General features: G+C 41.9%; 1 protein-coding gene across 1 annotated transcript in view; it reads right to left on the bottom strand.

Moving 5' to 3' along the window:
• LOC136146598 (exocyst complex component 1-like) overlaps window positions 1–9,639 on the bottom strand; it is a 109,311-nt gene extending 99,672 nt beyond the window's left edge. Inside the window, 2 exon segments of the mRNA XM_065905552.1 lie at window positions 4,240–4,341; window positions 9,558–9,639. The gene's annotated coding sequence lies outside the window, so the exon portion shown is untranslated.
• Between the last annotated feature and the right edge of the window lie 4,296 nt (window positions 9,640–13,935).

Raw genomic sequence — 13,935 nt, 5'->3', positions numbered from 1 at the left:
TTTTTCCAGTGGTCATGTATGGAAGTGAGAGTTGGACTATAAAGTTGAGCACCAAAGAATTGATGCTTTTGAACTGTGGTGTTGGAGAGGACTCTTGAGAGTCCCTTGGACTGCAAGGAGCTCCAACCAGTCCATCCTAAACGACACCAGTCCTGGGTGTTCATTGGAAGGACTGATGTTGAAGCTGAAACTCCAATACTTTGGCCACCTGATGTGAAGAACTGACTCATTTGAAAAGACCCTGATGCTGGGAAAGATTGAGGGCAGGAGGAGAAGGGGACGACAGAGGATGAGACAGTTGGATGGCATCACCAACACAACAGATATGGGTTGGGGTGGACTCTGGGAGTTGGTGATGGACAGGGAGGCCTTGCATGCTGCAGTTCATGGGGTCGCAAAGAGTCAGATATGACTGAGCATCTGAACTGAACTGAATGAAAATATACTGTAGCAAAACCTGTGGGCTGCAGATAAAGCTGTGGTCACACAGACGCTTAAGTATTAGAATTATATAATATATGTAATCATATACGTGTGTGTGTGCTGTGTAAATGGAAAAAGAATAAAGCTTCCAAAAGATACCCTATTACCTTGAGGTAGACAACTACTGAACTATACCTAATAGTGGAGGCAGGGCAGACTTCAGAACTTCAGGAGACCAGCAGAAGGCAGCATTTGGAAACAGGAGTAGCTTCCAAATTAGGCAGTTTGAGAGCACAGTGAACGCCAATGTCAGAAGCAGTCTCCAGGAAAAAGCATTTAATGTATAAAGTGGTGGAGAAACTAAAATATATTTAAGATTTGACACTCTAATTCCTTTTAAGGATGATTTATGTTTCTAGGGAAAAAATAAGAAGTACTTGATGTAGAAGGTGAATAACTTTATAATTTCCAGGAGAATCTTGGTACCAGGATGACACAATGAAGAACTTGGGAGTCCCCTGACTAATCTAGCAGCGAGAAAATGAAAACAGAGATGAGAGAGAGAAATACAAAGACATATTTGTGCAATTGGGCACTGCTGCACTTTAAAGTCTAGGTATGCACTCCAAATCATAAACAAATGCCACCATGTTCAGAGCTAACCCTGAGACAGTGATTAGTGTCTAAGAGATTAATTAGGGACAACTCTTGGCATCAACAACGTATGGAAGAAAAGGACATCAGATTGGGCAAAGGTAGAAGTAAAGTTGTGTTGCAGCCTCAGGAAACCTCAGGTGACCCTTTGGGGGAGAGTTCTTAAAATGAGATGACCCCTTCAGGGGGATGTCCCAATTCAGGAGGATGTCTTAACTTTTATATTCTTACACCTGTCATTGGATGAAGGGCATTGTACGAAGGGGTGATGTGACCCTGGGCTAAGTGGCTCCCTTTAGCTGAGATTGGCTGTCTGCAGCATTTCCAGGGCTGGGGCAAAAGCTCTAGAATCTGAAAATTGTTCAACTTTCCTTGTCCGGGTTGCCAAAGTAAAAAATACAGGCAGGGTATATTACAAATAGTTCTTTAGCCTGGAGAAGAGGTCTTGAAGCTGTGAGCCACTCACTGGGAAGCAGCAGGACATGAAGGATTCTTGAACAGATCGGAAGCTACTGGAAGGCCTTTCAGGAGTTCAATCCCATAATAAATACTGTACCTTCAGTGTAACTTTGCCCTCTCTGCCAGTCTTCCTCAGTTCCCATGTGGGCCCTTTTGGACTTGAACTTGGTGTTCCCAGAACTTGAGCTGGAGACTTCCATGAAGTCTGCTTTCCATCTACTGGCTCAGCTTTCTTGCTCTCTCTGCTCCAGGCTAGTCTCTTCAAACTGCCTTTTCCATTTCTGGCAATAATACCCCTCTCTAGACCTAACTAATGCTTTTCTGGGGCAAAAGGAAGAGAATTAATAAGGGTAACTTTTATTTCTAGGAGGGAAGTTACCATGTTCCTTCAGAGTATTCATCTCCTTGATTATTTAACTTTTACTCTAGATTACTCATGGGTATTTCTGCTCCCCTACCTTCAACCCAAGGAGGTTTTAGAACATTGTCCTCTCTCAGCATCAAGTCTCTCTCCATCCTCCCTCTCTCTCTCTAAGACCCACCTTTATCCACACACTCACAGGCTTTCTGGACCTCCGAGGAAGATAAGCACTTCACAGAATCTCTGCTACAGGACCAAACATACTGAAATGACTTTTTATGAAGATATTGAAGCAACAGAAAAAGAATACATGAGGATTGTTTCTCCTGAGGGTTCAATTATTTAGAGGGCCTTTATCACACTTCGATTGATAAATCTAACCTTTCCTTTCTTGACTACAGTTGATCACACTGTGATGAAAACAAGGTAGAAAATGGAAAAATAATATTTGGATTTTAATGAAATAATAAAAAGGCAGGGCCTATCTTTGACTTTTGCCAAGTGAGAAAAGAGTTCACATTTCGACTATGTGGTGGCAGGAGTCCCTTTTAAAACAGGGCCAGTCTGCATGATGCATTGAAAAATCAACCTTTTCAAATATAGCCATAACCCCTCAAGATTGTTTCATTTCTTGGGGCCAGGCAAACCAAACTTCGGGTTTGGTTTGAGTGGTGCCCTGTATACTAAAGTGATAAACATAATCTGGAAGCAGAGCACAGGCTAAAAATATGGAGCTGGCAGCTTTTGATTGAAATTGAAATATTTTTCTGCTTTTAATTCACTGCATAAAATTTTAACTGTCCACATTCAATCAGGTAGGTCGTCCTAATGATCATGAGCTTCAACCCTGCTAACAACTAAGCCTGCACGGTTAAACTCTACTTTATCTGTTCCAGAAACCTCCTGGGTTTCTTTAATGCCTCTGTTATTACTTCCTTTGCATCATTCTGCGTTTCTTTAAAAACACAGCTGTGTGACCTCTGGAAGTTTTATTACTTCCTTGAGATTTGGTTGCCTCCTCTATGAATATCTGGGTATATATTTAGTATTGCTCAATAGAATTTTTTATGATAATGAAAATGTTTTGCATCTGTACTATCCAATGCAGTATTCACTAGCCACATGTAGCTAATAAACATCTTTAAAATATGGCAAATCCAACTGAGAAACTGAAGTTTTAATTTTAAAATTTGTTTAAATACAAATAACCTCATGTAGGTAGCATCTACTGACAGTATAAATCTATGTAATATTTTAAGGATATTCTCCACTCTAAAACTCAACCATTCATTAGCTCAACCTAAATATTTCTGCCCTTTGACAAGCAGAAAATAATTTATGCCTCCCTTGAAATTATTTTTCAAGACCTTTGTCAGTTTGGGGACATCATATTCTTAAAATTGACTTTGCTTTGTGAAACTTTAATAATGTTGACGTTTCCTGCCCTTGGAAGCACCTCTGTTATTATGGGAAATGTTGTGGACGAACAAGGACCATTTCAAGAGACATGGAAAAAAACTCCTTCTGGACTTAATTTCATGATGAGGATGCTCAGAATGTCAAAATGCTAAATTGCTTATAGTAAAAACCATACCTTTTTCACACTATTTTCTGCATGTAGCTGGAAAATGTTTAAAATATTTTAAAATAACTGCACATCTATCTGAAGCTGATTTGGCTGTTCAAGGCTTACTAGAACTTTATCCATCTCACTATTTCACTCAGTAAACAAATGCAGTTGTTACATATGTGTCTGTGTTCCCTTCTAGATTATGTGTTTATGAAGTTAGAAACTATATTTATGTCACAGCGCTTATGTATAGCACAATATTCATTGCTAATTCAGATCGTATTTTAAGATGAGACAAAAGTTAACATTTTTAATGTAGTCACAAATATCTAGCAAACCAATCAGAAAAAAAAAAAACAAACAATTTTTTTAATTGGTCAAGGACAAAAAGAGAAATACTCCATGCAAAATCATATCTCTAATAACTACCACTGGAATTAGAACACACACATGCTAAAATTATTTTAAAATATCTTATCAAAGACTTTAAGGCTGTACCTAAAAAGATTATATCAGAAGTGAACATAATCACGTTGTCTGACCAGCGTGAATCACGCAAGGCATATTATATATAAAATAAACAATAAGAACCCACTGTATCGCACAGAGAACTTACTCAATACCTTGTAATAAACGGTAATGGAAAAGAATACACACACACACACACACAACTGAATTACTTACCTGTACAGCTGACATACAACACTGTAAATCAACGACACTTCAATTTTTTTAAATAAGTGTAAAAGGTCGTATAGCTTCATAAACTCACCTCTGGTACCCAAGGGACTACCTGAAACAACAGCAGCTACAACTTTCCTGGAGACAGGACGTGGCCAGCAAACTGGGCTGTTACACTCGGTAATAGTCATACCTGTAAAAAAATATACAGGCTCATTAACACATAGGAATTCTTCATTTTTCTGGCAGTATTAGGCAATGAGGTATGCATATGAGAATTTTTTAAATGACAAATTTAAGAAGAGTATTTTAACCTTCACTCATTAATTTTTTCTAAAATTAAGAAATGTATTCATCAGTGTATTTAATGTTTCCTTGATGACTTGGGGTCATCAGTTCAATCAACGTTTGCATGAATAATACAAATGGAAGCAAGACAAGCACTCACACTGAAACTGAAGATGACATAATGTTCTATCAACTGGAATAACTGATGAAGGAGTAAGAAAAAAAAGACAAAAATGAAAACAAACCATGATCAAGAAACAGTCACGTTCTGACTTCTTCTATTTAGTTTCAAAAAGTGAATTGAAAGTGCTCCGTTGTGTCCGACTCTTTGTGACCCCATGGACTGTAGCCCACCAGGCTCCTCTGTCCATGGAATTCTCCAGGCCAGAATATTGGAGTGGGTAGTCGTTCCCTTCTCCAGGGGATCTTTCCAACCCAGGGATCGAACCCAGGACTTCTGCATTGCAGGTGGATTCTTTCCTGTCTCAACCACCAGGGAAGCCATTTCAAAAAGAGACCACAAATCCCAGTGGTATCTCCAACATTATTAGCTGTCTTTATCCCTTGTTTCCATTTTCCTTTCCTTTTTCTTCTACCCTAGAGGGGTTCCAGGAAATGTTTATAGCTGCTCTCAAGACAAATTCTAATACCTGCTTCTTCTCAAAATTTCACAATGTGTCCAGGAGATAAACAGTGTGGAGGTCAAATACAATTCACCACAGGGAGATCTGTGGTGAAAATAACATCAGAAACTAGCTCCTAAACATGCAAAGAGCAGAGTATGGTGTCAGGCACTAATTTCCTTCCAAATACCTCTCCATTTCTAAACGATGTCTTTATTTATTTACCAAGATCCCTTTTTATTGGTTCCCTCTTCCAGACTGCTTCACTTCACCTGTCCTCACATTAAATACATTCACACTCTTTTTGATTCCAGTTATTTGCTCATTAAGTAATCATAGAACACACACATGCTAAAATTATTTTAAAATATCTTATCAAAGACTTTAAGGCTGTACCTAAAAAGATTATATCAGAAGTGAACATAATCATGTAGTCTGACCAGCGTGAATCACGCAAGGCATATTATATATAAAATAAACAATAAGAACCCACTGTATCGCACAGAGAACTTTGGAATTAAATACTGAGTAAAATTAAAATACTGGAATCACTTGGAGGGTTTAAGCACTTCCACCAATGAATACTGGGTGTGGAATTCAAGAGGCTGCACTTGACTTGGCCTTGTCCAAGTTCTTTCTTAAGAAGTATGTAAGATAAACCTAAACTCAGAGTTATTCAGATTGGACTGCTTTCTCAGGTGGACTAGAATTCACTGCTCATTCCACCCACTCTGAGGTCAGTGGCACTTTTCGGAGATGGGGTGGCCTCCTCTGCCCACTGCGGAGGCTCAGTTCCCCCTGGGCCCACTCTCTGTCTCAAATCCCACACTGAGGCCAGATGCCAGCCTTCCCAGAACATTAGTGGTCTCCTTTCAGTGTTTGAACTGCTCAGACTGAGTCCACGTGGACTCTTTCTCAGCTTGAAACCTGATCTTCAACCCCTTTACCTGACCTGGATGGTCACCTTCCTACTCTAGGCTTCAGCTGCTTTAGCTGTAAAATGATATATCTCTTCTTAGTTCCATGGAGTCGCAAAGAGACCGACACAACTTAGCAACTGAACAATGACGACATGATATTCTTTATGATACCCTGTATCGCAGGACCTGTTTCTACGGCTCCTGATGCCAGCTTCTTTCACAATCATATCTTGTTCATCTCTGAAAGTGGAATCCAAATCAATCATTTCCAGGCAGCTTTCAAATCTAGAATCATTCCCTGAACTTTCAAAGCAGGTTCTCTTAATCCCTTTCTCCTAGGATGGCAGGCACTTCATACTCTGTCTTCTCTCCTGAGGATTCACAACTCCTCCAAGATCAAGATGCTGCTCAACCAATTCTCAGGTCACACTCTGCACAGCGCTTGGTGTATGGCAAACAGCCAATAAAGATTTGAAAACGAATTAAATCGAAATGAATGACTGACATTCATAAAGTTGCTGACAACTTTAATTGTTCTCCCTTCCTGGGGAGAACAGTTGGAAGAATCCCCAGTCTCTCTTGTGGCCACAGAAATGGACTGTGGCCAAAACAGCAGCAGAGAAACTGACCTGGATCCTTCCAGAGCTGGCTCATCAGAAACTTCCATATGCATTTCTCCATATTCTTGACCCCTTCTGCTGATGGATGCAGATGGGGATGAGGTCTAAGGGAAGGGAGACGGTATAGGATGGGAGGAGTCTGGGTTCCTGAATGACCATCTGAAGGAGTGCAGTCTCCCCAAAGTGAATACCCACCCAGGGCTGTGATGTGGGAACCATAGTGCTGTGCTGCTGAAATTTGGGGAGTTGTGTGGTAATTTAGCATAAACCATTATACGCACAATTATGCTAATTATACGATCCACTTAAATGGCCCTCAATCTAGTACATTTAAAATGACAGACATCAATTTGTGTTATTGACACTTTTACCCTCCAATTTAACCCTGCTCTTCTGAATCAGTCATTTGACCTCAGAGAATATCAATTCCTCAACAGATTTTACTCTGAGATTCATACACACTGCAATCAGAATTACAATATTTGAAAAATAATGTTGAGAAAGTACTTTCCAGAGAAAACTTCAGTAACTTTTAATTCCTTGATCCTGCTTTGAAAACACAGCATAGTAAACTACTTGCAGTTTATCCATATTTATTGCTAATTAACAAAGTATTTTAGTTGGGATTAATTTTTAACAAATAAATAGCAGGTTTCTTGTCCACATCACAGCTGAATGACTAAATTCTCTCTCTGGAAGATTTCTTGACTGACCTTTATTTGTACTCAGTCAACTGATCTGGGTCAAATACCAGATATTAAAAATCTTCAGCATGTTCTTTTTCTTTCATTACTTTTCATCCAATAAGCATTTGACCACGTGGATTTTTCTCTGGTCTGGAGTATTTTTACTAACAAGCTACATGATGTTGCAAAAGACCTTAAGGCCCAAATGCTGGTATCTAATGAGTCTGTTCCTTTGAAGAGACTGATTTACTTTTGCTCCAACTTTTGGAAAACTTGCCCCAAAAAGCTCCACCACCCTCCTATTCTGCCCACTTCATCCATTAGAGAAGACGATTTTCTCAGTGTTACTTCCAAGGTACAGGCAGATGAACGCTTATACAACGGATTCAGTTACCTGCCTGGGAACTGAAAGGACCTTTCCCATTCAAATATCCTGGTTAGGAACCACGTTTTTTAATTTCTCTGGGAATTAAGAAACAGCAAGGAACGAGGGTACGTGGTTGATAAATGAACGTCAGTTCTTCTGAAAATCACTCTGTCTCCTCCCGTTCCTCTTGGTGTTCAAGGTAGGGAAAGAACCCTGGTCATCACCATGTGGTTATCGCGCTCCTTCTCTTCGAAGAGACAAGCCGTTTCATTGAGGACACTAATTCACCAAACTCAAGGCTCGAATTCCTTTTATGTACCCGATGCCTATCTTTATAGTATATGCCATTATCTTCAACAGTGAAATGATATGCTTTATTCCTCATTACAGAGACCAAAGTGCTATAGCAAAAGTCACTCCTGAGAGTTTTACGTGGAAATTTACTGACTCAAGAACAAATTTCTGTAGAAAAAGACAACCCATCTCTGTGTTACAAAGCATTGTTCCTTGCATCAACCACCAGTGTTAACTACAATCTATTATGATTTGAAGCATGCTAAATAAGCAGATTTTACTAAAAAAGAAAAGCACATAAAAAACCCACAGAACAAAACCCAAACTATTCTCAATAAAAATATCCATTTGCTGGAGCCAATCTGAGATTTAACCAGGATTAGATACTTTAAACTGCAACACTGCATACCAGAACACCATGAAATAAACATTTCTCCTGATTTGGATACCATCTCCTCCTGATGCAAACTCTACCCCGACCCAAAGAAATCCAAAAATCCCAAAACCAGCCAACCAACAACAAAAAATAACCAAAGACCCAAAACCAAACAAAAAACCAAAGAAACCACGCCCATTACTATAACTAAAATTCTCAAATATTTGAGCGTCTATGGTAACTGCTCAAAGAAGTATTTTTTAAATGCTCATTTAACTTAGGAGCTTCCCTAGTAGCTCAGTTGCTAAAGAATCTGCCTACAATGCCAGAGACTCGGCTTCGATTCCTGGGTTGGGAAGATCTCCTGGAGAAGCAAATGGCAACGCACTCAAGTATTCCTGCCTGGAGAATTCCACGGACAGAGGAGCCTGAAGGGCTACAGTCAGTCCACGGTGTCCCAAGAGTTGGGACATGACTTAGCGACAATACTGTCACCATTTAAGAGCAGTGCAGCTCCGCCAAAAGTCGCCAAAAGTCGTTAGGCTTGAAAAGCCTAACGGAATCAAGAAAAACTCTTCACCATACCCCAAAACATACAAAGGCGGGAATAGTTTTATTTCAAACTTTGCTTAGATGTTAGTATGTCACAAACTGCCCTCCAAGACGCGCTCTTAGAGTCAGTGACCGTCAATAAAGCCTGAAAACGCTGAAAGTGAACGTTAATAACCTTTTGTAGCCTATCCTCCAGAAGGCTTTAGCAAAGAGCACGGAGTCCCACCTGAACACCCGCTGTTGGCGGCCAGCGAACAGGATCCCGAGCTGGGCGCCCCCATCACCGGCGCGCATCCGGGAGCAGAGACCTCTTCACACCCGCGGACCCAACGCGCCCGACGCGCACCCCGCGGCCCCGACTTCGGGCTCCTCGGAGGCACCTCCCCTTCCCGAACCCGCGAGCCCGCGGCGACCGGGTCCAGGCGGCGCCCACAGACCCAGAGGCCGCCCCCCGCGGTCGAGGGGCGCCGAGTTAGGGAGGGCTGCGACCGCGCGGGGCGCCCACAGTTCCACGACCGTCTTGGGCCCCGGCCCGGGGTCCTCACCCTGCGGCCGGTGGCGGCGACCCCGGACCCGAGGACCCAGCGAGGCTCGCGCTCCCCGAGGCTGGAGGAGTCGGGGGCCGCTGGCCGTTGGGCAGGCGGGGGCGCGCGGTGAGGGGCTGCGGATAGAGCTGCACTTACTCGTGTCTGCGCTGCTCCCCGGTCCGGGGCCTTTCGCAATGGGGACCGACCCAGTCTCCACCTTCCCTCCCCTCAGGAGCGGTCCGGGAGCTCTGGCGTCCCTGTGCCTCCGCCCACTCGCCTGTGGCCGCTCGCGCCTGCGCACTCGCACCTGCAGCCTCTCGCGCCTGCGCACTCGCTCCAGGCCCAGTGGGGGCGGGGAGGGGCGTTTGTCAGCCCCAGGACTCCTGGCTGGAAAATCCTGACTTTACATTTCCTTAGAGTGTTGGACTTGATATCAGTTGTTTAAAAAAATAAATGTCAAGTTTTCTTATCCTAATCATCATTTCATGACTATAGATTCTGTCTTTGTAAGATTTAAGAATAATAATTTCTACTTGGTCAACTGAGTCAGATAATAGGTACCAAACTTATCTATTGCTTCTATAAATTTTCAGTCAATACGTTTTAGCCTGTGAAGTTTTATTTAGTGTGTGTGTGTGTGTGTGTGTGTGTGTGTGTGTGTGTGTGTGTGTTACTACTAATCAGCCTCGGCAGGGGCAGAGTCTTGAGATGAAGGGAGAGTTAGGATCTCCTAGGCTAGCGCTGTCTCCCTGCCACGTAGTTTGCCGTGGGAACTAGAGGTCCTGAGACCCCAGGATATTTTGGCAATGTGGAGCAGATTCTCTGCGTGTGCACACAAGTACACACTGACATACGTCAGAGGAAGGGAGCATAGGCAGTGGGGTCAGGGGAGGGGTGGACCTTGGGGTGGCAACGGTGACAGAAACATGCGTCATTTCTCCTGGACTGAGGCAAAGACCACCTTGTTGGACCTCGTATGGAATCAAGGTCAGGACATCTGCACTGGCTGTGGTGAGGAGTCCTGAGAAGCGAATGAGACACCCCCCGGCTGAAGTGGACAAGAGGAGGCTGAGGGTCCTCTTCAAGGTCCCTCTCAAAGCCCCTGCTTCCTGTGGATCCTCTCACATTCCCTCCTGGGGCCCACGGAATGCTGGTGTCCTGAAGTCTCTCAGAGGTAGGGTCTGTGCTGTGCTTTCCCTGCTGGGTGTGCAGTATGAGAGGTTCCCATCAAAGGGGTCATGTGTCCAGTGCGGGGGCGAGGAGAGTGGCCCTTGCACTCCTACACATTCCCCTGCCCCTGACCTGGCCTATACCTCCTCCTACTAGCATCCGAGCTTCTCAGTGGAGGAATGGAGCCTCTGATCTATTCACTTACCAGCTGTGCCCTGAGCATTCAGTGGGGGCTGTGATGAAAAGAAGCACCAGGGTCACAGGCTGGAGGGGGAAGTGGAGAAACACAGGCCCTCGTCTATCAGATCTAGTCCGTTAAATCTATTTCTCACTTCCACTGTATAATCATTAGGGATTTGATTTAGGTCATACTTGAATGGTCTAGTCGTTTTCTGTACTTTATTCAATTTCAGCCTGAATTTGGCAATAAGGAGTTCATCATCTGAGCCACAGTCAGCTCCCGGTCTTGTTCTTGCTGACTGTATAGAGCTTCTCTATCTTTGGCTGCAAAGAATATAATCAGTCTGATTTCAATGTTGACCACCTGGTGATGTCCATTTGTAAAGTCTTCTCTTATGTTTTTGGAAGAGGGTGTTTTCTATGACCAGTGCATTCTCTTGGCAGAACTCTATTAGCCTTTGCCCTGCTTCATTCTGTACTCCAAGGCCAAGTTTGTCTGTTATTCCAGGTGTTTCTTGACTTGCTGCTTTTGCATTCCAGTCCCCTATAATGAAAAGGACATCCTTCTGGGTGTTAGTCCTGGAAGGTCTTGTAGGTCTTCATAGAAGCGTTCAAGTTTCTTCTGTTCTTCTGCTGAAGAAACTCTTCAAGTTCAGTTTCTTCAGCATTACGGTTTGGGGCATAGACTTGGATTACCGTGATATTGAATGGTTTGCCTTGGAAACAAACAGAGGCCATTCTGTTGTTTTTGAGATTGCATCCAAGTACTGCATTTCAGACTCTTTTGTTGACTATGATGGCTACTACATTTCTTCTAAGGGATCCTTGCTCACAGTAGCAGTTATAATGATCATCTGAGTGACATTCACCCATTCCAGTCCATTTTAATTTGCTGATTCCTAAAATGTCGACGTTCACTCTTGCCATCTCCTGCTTGGCCACTTCCAATTTTTCTTGATTCATGGACCTAACATTCCAGGTTCCTATGCAATATTGCTCTTACAGCACCAGACCTTTCTTTCATCACCAGTCACATCCACAACTGGCTATTGTTTTTGCTTTGGCTCTGTCTCTTCATTCTTTCTGGAGTTATTTCTCCACTGATCTCCAGTAGCATATCGGACACCTACCGAATGGGGAGTTCGTCTTTCAGCGCCCTATTTTTTGCCTTTTCATTCTGTTCATGGGGTTCTCAAGACAAGAATACTGAAGTGGTTTGCCATTCTCTTCTCCAGTGGACCACATTCTGTCAGACCTCTTCACCATGACTCGTCCATCTTGGGTGATCCTACTTGGCACGGTGTATAGTTTCATTAAGTTAGACAAGGGTGTGGTCCACGTGGTTAGAGGAACCATGTGATTAGACCTGGTTCATGTGGTTAGATGCACCAGTCTTACTGGGGTAGGCTTATAATCCATGTTTATAATTCTAAATTAGGTGAAGGATACTGGTTGTTGTTTTTTTTTCCTCACAACTTTGGTTATACCTATCATATAATTGTTACTATTCCTAGGTGAAGGAGGCCATAATTTTTCCTCATGATGTTGATCATACCTATCATTTTCCTCATGACATTGATTATACCTATCATTCCTCATGACATTGATTATACCTGTTATAGACTTCTTATATCTATGCCTACCTAAATTAATTGTTACCATTTGTTTAATACCTGTTTCTCTTACTTGTTAAAGATATGGTCATGTCCATTTCATCTTTACATTTTCTAAAACATTTCCAGACATTATATTAATGTCTATCAATGGGGAAATCAATACATATTTCTTGACTATTACATTGATATATCTTGTTTGTCAAACATTTTAGGCAAAATTCATAGTACCAAGAGTAAATTTTTCTTCCTTAAAATTATTTTACAAAGATCATTTACTTATGTAGATCAAATTCACATTTCTCAACCGTGTACCCTGCCTACATAATCTTAACATGCTATTAAAATGTGTACTATCCACGAGATTTCTCTAGTGTTCCTTGGTCCTTTTAAGATGGTGCTCTTGATGTGCAGGGGAAAGTATGTAAGTGACTCATTTGAAATGGAGCCCTTTTCAAAGAGCCAGGATTCATTGGATATATCTTATAAAAGCTCCACCCTTACTGGGGTCTAACAGCTTTTGTAAGCCTGTTTCTGATGCTCCTGCTTAAACATTTTCAGCATTCAAAATGCTTTAAACTGTCATCATTTTTTTTACACATTGATACTTATTTTACTGTGCGACTTTTAACTTCTTGGCTTTTACCTCCCTTCTATCAACTTTGTTTGAACTGTCCACTGACATGGCATAGAGGGACTCCTCATAGAATTTAACTTAACCCTGACCTAACCTCAGTCCAAAAGTTGTTTCAAGTGACATCATCCACCTTTAATTAAGTCCCATCATTCTTCTCCCATGAATTGGCTCCTGTGACACTGCAGGCAGGCATAGTTAGCATCCCTCCATTCTGCCAGGGCATTGGCCGCATGCGATGTTAGCTTTAGTTCAGACGCCTTTTAAACTTCATTTTGCAACATGGGGAGTCGCTTTAATTTTTTTACACCCCTTAATGTATGTTCCCAGTGTAGTTCAGTGAGAATGATTTCTTGATTTCTCCCCCTTTTTCAAAAAGAGAGTGCAATTCCACCTTAAATTTAAAACATGTTAAAGTATAATAAGTATAATAAATATAGAAATGTTCACAAGTGGGGCTTGATCAAGACAGGGAATTTTTCTTTTCCTGTGGTTTTTCCACAATTATAAGAACAATGTTGTTTTATGAGCTCAAATTCTTGAGAGCATAAAGACCGAGGATGAAGTAGTAATTGCCAACTAGGAAGTGCCGGATTAAAAGCATCTGAGAGGTTCCAAAGTGCCTCAGTGTATAAAATAACAATGAACTCTGGGATTAGAGGAAAAGAGGAAGCTGCTGAAATTATGTTCCTTTAATTCTGCCTTCGAAACAGCTATCATGTTGAATCAGTAATATCATGTTTCTTTTTCAGTCTTTAGAGGAATATGACATTTTTTTCCCTAATACCCTTCAGATGGTATACCAGAGAGGTTCATCCAACAGAAATGATCGATGAGCTTTTAATCTGAAAAAAAAAAAAAAAAACCAACAAAAAAAGTCATGATCCTTGGTGGTGAAGAAATTCATCAAAAGCTCCACAGTTCTGTAAAAGTACAA

Source organism: Muntiacus reevesi, chromosome 14 (genome assembly GCF_963930625.1).
Source record: "Muntiacus reevesi chromosome 14, mMunRee1.1, whole genome shotgun sequence".
Lineage (NCBI taxonomy): Eukaryota > Metazoa > Chordata > Mammalia > Artiodactyla > Cervidae > Muntiacus > Muntiacus reevesi.
The sequence above is the reverse complement of the archived record's forward strand: the minus strand, read 5'-3'. Positions and strand labels throughout refer to the sequence as shown.